Source organism: Cibotium barometz, chromosome 9 (genome assembly GCF_041138505.1).
Source record: "Cibotium barometz isolate CiBa-2024 chromosome 9, ASM4113850v1, whole genome shotgun sequence".
Lineage (NCBI taxonomy): Eukaryota > Viridiplantae > Streptophyta > Polypodiopsida > Cyatheales > Cibotiaceae > Cibotium > Cibotium barometz.
This window is the reverse complement of record NC_141054.1, coordinates 26,729,215-26,734,771: the sequence shown is the minus strand read 5'-3', so window position 1 is coordinate 26,734,771 and position 5,557 is coordinate 26,729,215. Positions and strand designations below refer to the sequence as shown.

Below are 5,557 nucleotides of genomic sequence, written 5' to 3'. Positions count from 1 at the left end.
AAACTGAGCGCTCTAAAAGCTCTGATGCCGAACAACCAGTATATAGTAGCTTGCCGATTTCAAAGTGGTGCGCCTCAAAGGTTCCAGAAAGGGCCTCTAAAGGCTCCCATTCCACAAATGTCGACGGAAAGATGTCTGCACAGAACATTACAAGAACACACTTGAAAAAATCAAGCTTCCGTAACATGAAATGATATGAGCATGTCTCAGTGCAGCCCATAAAACAAGAAGCACAAATAAAACTTACAATTTGCAGGAAAGCGTTTATGATTGGCATTGTCAACACGGAGTTGCGATGCCTTGTAGACGTGTTGGATCATCACCTGCTTGCTTCCGTCAGCCCCCTGCTTGAGATCCACTATGCGACCCTTGCAATGGTGTGACTTTAACCCTATGTATCTGCGAGAGACTTTGTGGGCTCCCCTTGTGCTTGGACGCATCGTCACCCACATTCCTTTTGCAAAGGTGCTTGTAACCCACAAGCCAGTGTCGTCTTGTTCATTGCTGCTGCTAAAGGACTCCACCCTTGAACGAGGTCGGCGACTCAAAAGTACAACAGTATAAAAGTACATGTAGTGGACTAAAAAAGAAATATGCTTACTTGCCTCCATGCTTGTCTTGTCTGACCTCATCCAAAAGCAAAACTACATCATTTATGGAAGGACTTCTAGATGGATCTTGGTCAATACACAAGCATGCTATATCTAATACTTGCTACAGTTGCTCTTCGTGACCTTTACTTTGCAACGAGCTATCAAAGATCTGCTCTAAATTGGTAGTGTGCCTGAGCTCTTGCACCCAAGCTACAAGGTCAGCAGACTCTTTGGATTGAAAGACCTCTACTTGTCTCTTTCCTGTAAGTAACTCGAGCAAAACCATCCCAAAGCTGTACACATCACCTCTTGCAGTAGCAGTCCGCATTTCACCATACTCAGGAGGAATGTAGCCCAGTGTTCCCACCAGCTCTGTGGTGACATGTGTCTCAGTGGCCAAGCCAAAATCTGCAAGATGTGCTTTGAACGTTTCATCCAGCAATATGTTGCTAGACTTGATGTCTCTGTGGGGATTGCAGATCTGATGCAAGTATGCCAACCCGGCTGCAGCTCCCTGTGCTATCTTCAGCCGTGTGTCGGTCAGTCCAGGCAGTTATCCCCCCCATCCCTCCTCTCATGTAGCCAGTAATCCAGGCTTCCATTCTCCATGTATGAGTAGATGAGAAACTCGGCATGCCCTATTTTTAAAAAACCCCTCAAAGGAACCAAATTCTTGTGCTGAACCTTGGAAAGAGCCTCTTCCACCTCAGCTCTGAACTCCCTCTCCATCTGCTTGGCTAACCGATTAAGCTAAATGCTATGAAGTTGTAGGTGTGTGAGAAGATCTCTGCAACCTAATGCTAGCAGAGCATATAAACTGGCAAGAGGAGTCAAGAATGTGTATAAGCTAGCAAGAGGAGAGTGAAGAATGTGTGCAAGCAAGAGAGGATGGACTTGATGGGGAAAAAAGTGGACTGTTTTCCAAGCTTTCCATAGCCAAGAAGATCTCTGCAACCTAATGCTAGCAGAGCATATAAGCTAGCAAGAGGAGTCAAGAATGTGTATAAGCTAGCAAGAGGAGAGTGAAGAATGTGTGCAAGCAAGAGAGGATGGACTTGATGGGGGGAAAAGTGGACTGTTTTCCAAGCTTTCCATAGCCAAGAAGGCACAGAAAGATAGATCTAACTTTGGGAGGGAAGGGGAAGGCAGAATGGGGAGGGAGGAGGCCAAAAAAAGACTCTTTTAGTTAGAGAGAGACTCAAAACCGAATTGCTAGTTTTAGAGAGAGGAAGAGAGAGTGGGGAGAGGGAAAAGTAGCTTTAAATGAGGGATAATGATGGGGGGGCGTTTTTGGCCCTAGCCCACTTTTTGAGGTGGGGTCATTTATGCCAGTTTGAGCTGTCTTTATTAAAAAAAGGTGGGAAATTTGATTTTATTGAAAGATTTTGCATTTTTCAGCCCACTTTCTTTTTAAAAAATGGTATGATTCAAGTTTGACCCCTACATATTAGGGGCAGGGAAATCCAACATTTTTCTCCACATGGCCTTCTCCCATTGCACCACTCCTGAATGACTGTCATTAGGCTTGGGGCAAATTAAAGGGCCCAAGAAGACCCCAAACAAGTCTTAATGCACTTCAAACTTTGACGGTCTTTCATCAAGGTGAACCTCTGTCCCAAAAGATAATGTCTCCACAACTTCAGAGCATAAACTACTGAGAGTAACTCCAAGTCATGGGGACGGCATAATTTCTCTCATGTGTTCTGAGTTTTTTGGATTCATAGGCCACTGCATGACCTTCCTGCATAAGAGCACCGCCTAAGGCAAACCCACTGGCATCAATAATAACTACCTCAAAGGGTTTGGTAAAATCCAATAACTTAAGGACATGGTTGGTTACTAAGGCTGTCTTCAGTTTATCAAAGGCACTCTGACACATTGTAGTCCACTGAAAAAGGGTACTCTTCTTGAGAAGGTTGGTTAAAGGGGATACTATCTAGGCATACCTGGGTATAAACATCCTATACCATCTGGTTAATCCTAGGAATCCTCTGACTTCTTTTACCATCTTGGGTTCTGGCCATTCTACAACTGCTTGGATCTTTGCATGGTCAAGAGAAATCCCATCTTTTGACACTACGAATCCCAAGTATTCCACTTGGTCATTAGAGAAAGAACACTTGCTCTTTTTTGTAAAGAGTTGGTGTTTCGTTAGGATTTCCAGGACCTTGCGCACATGATCTTCATGATCTACAGCATTCTTTGAGTATACTAAGATATCATCAAAGAAGACAAGAACAAAATCATCCAAGTATTCTCTGAGAATATCTTGCATAAGACGATTAAATGTCGTCGAGGCATTAGTCAATCCAAATGGCATGAATGTGAACTCATAATGCCCATAGCAAGTATTAAATGTTGTCTTCGGGATGTCTTGCTCCTTGATTCTGATCTGGTAGTACCCGGATTTGAGATCTATCTTTGTGAACATTTGGGCCCCACTTAACCGATCTAGAAGTTCATCAATCCTAGGAATAGGATACTTATTCTTAATTGTTAATTGATTCAATCCTCTGTAGTCAATACAGAGTCTTAACGTTCCATCTTTCTTCTTTTGAAAGAGAATGGGCACACCCCAAGGTGAGACACTGGGTCTGACAAATCCCTGCTCTAACCGTTGTCTTAACTGCTCCTTAAGTTCTATGGCTTCAAGGACTGGCATTTTGTATGCACACTGAGCCACTGGGTGAACTCTGGTGGGGGTTAACTCGATCTCATGATCTACTTCGCAAGACGGAGGCATCTCACTCAGCTCTTCAGGGAATACATCTGCATAATCACTTAACCACTCTAGTTCTTTAGCCTTACATTTTATGTCTACTAGATTCATCTTAACAACATAAACAGCTTGCCTTTTTCTAATCCCTTTTAATAATTTGGAAGCTTTGACTAATTGTAGTACTGGGGATCCGAAAATTCCAGTTCCTTGAACTTTATTCCCGTGAAGGTCAAGGAAAGAGATGGTTCCTTTGTGATGACAATAAATGTCAGCCTGATTCTTTTGGAGCCAATCCATCCCAAGGATTCCATCATAGATTCCCAAGGGTAGGACTCTGAAATGGCACTCTATTATGTTCCCATCTAGACTAAACTGAATAAGGTTTGTCTCAAGGTGTCTGAAAAGAATCTTTCCACCACCACTGGCCAATTCCACTTGCATAGGTTTCCCTGATTTTTGATTTAGGACTAATTTACGCAGACATCGTGGGGAAATAAAAGAATGAGTACTGCCTAAATCAATCAAAAGCTTGAATTGCTTACCTTGGTACTCTGCTGGAGTCTGGAGGACTGAAAATTGATGGTTATTCCCCTGATGCTCTATTGCTACATAGATCTGTCCTTTTTCTTCCTCCACTTCTTCAACTATAGTGACTGCTCTAGCTCTTGCAGTCTGAGGTGGAACTCTCTCTCTCTGGTTGTTCCAATTCTAGGAGGGAGTTTGGAGACTGCTTTGCATGGAGGCTGGGAGGCTGAGCTGGCACTCTTCTGGGGTTCCCTTGATTTTGGCGCAGGGGACCGTGAATGGACTGATATGAAGGAGTCTGTCTCTGAATTCTGGGACCTTGGCTTCCTTGGCCCACAGAAGGAGATGAAAAATCCTTGAGCTGGTGCCCAAACCCCTGACATCCGAAGCACCTGTTCTCACTTCGAAGCTCTTCCCTTTACATTCTTGAAAGAGCCGGAGTTCCTGAGAAAGAACTTCGAGGGAAAGGTCTTTCTTCATTCTTGAAACTTCCTGTCTCCAGATTCTGGTTGTGACCTTGGTGTCTCTTTGGAGGCAGAAAGTTGGAAGAACGTCCCGCTGTCTAAAATCTCTTGAAGGATGAGGGAGCTGGCTTTGGCGGGACTTTCACGATGAAGGCTTTGGTGAATTCCTTTGCCATTCTGACAACTTCTGCCATGGACACTGGCTTGGCATTCTTGACAAGTGTGTCTAAGGATTCGTTCATTTCCCGAATGAGCCTGGCCATAAGTTGCTCTTTGTCTAGAGGTGGTGAATACTTGAGTAGAAGAGCAAATGCCTGGTGATATTCTTCGATGGTTTTGCTCCCTTGATTTAGCTCTAAGAATTCATTCATTTTGGTTTCTAAAAACCCAGGGAGACAAAATCTCTTCCTCAAATAGGTTTTAAGATCGTTCCAGGACTAGGTATTTCTATCCAGATGGTGGGTGTCACAATGGTTTCTCCCTGCCACCCTGGTTGTTTCCACAATTTTCAGCCTTGCAAGAGCCATTTTGCTCCACTCATTGTAGCATGTGACATCAAAATACTCTTCCATAGCTCCTACCCATTTCTCCACAGCCTCGCCCAGGTTCTCCCCTTCTCCTTTGAAGGGTCCTGGTGGCTGAGTTCTGAAGAGCCTTGCGAACGTTGGGGTCAAGCTCTTCTTCTTCAGAGAGAGGGTTTGGCTAACGGCCACGGTTTCCTCACCTCATGATTCTGCCAAAAATGATATATTATTAAATTTTTATTTTGATATCGTCCACGAGATCCTAAGACTTAAGAGGTTTGGAAAATAATTTCTTAAACAAGATAAATGATCTTATTGGAGATCTATGACATATGTCCGGTAACAGATTTTGCTTTATCAATTTGTCAATCCACAATCACTTATACAACAGGGAATTTTTTCACAAAACATTTCTTTATTTATAGAAAGGTTGCAATATGTACATAGAGTAGCTCGGCTCTAGAAGTTAAAATCTCCTCGGGAGACACATAAGATGACGGTACTAGGCTATAGACATGCCCTGATACAAATGTTCCCTTACTGCCAAGGGAGCTACTATGTTCTCCTTAGGAATAAAGCGACTAAGGAGTCTGTAGATTTGGCAGGAAAGTCTAAAATTTCGAGGCCTTGAGTGATATAAAATAACACCATGTATCACTTTCAGCTTCATTAGGATCATGGTCAATGAGAGATTCTGCCTCAACATCGCACGCAAGATGCGTAGGCATACTG

The 5,557-nt window shown here is 43.4% G+C and overlaps 1 pseudogene; it reads right to left on the bottom strand.

Moving 5' to 3' along the window:
* Positions 1-597: 597 nt before the first annotated feature.
* On the bottom strand, positions 598-1,322 carry LOC147635395 (tyrosine-sulfated glycopeptide receptor 1-like; annotated as a pseudogene).
* Between the last annotated feature and the right edge of the window lie 4,235 nt (positions 1,323-5,557).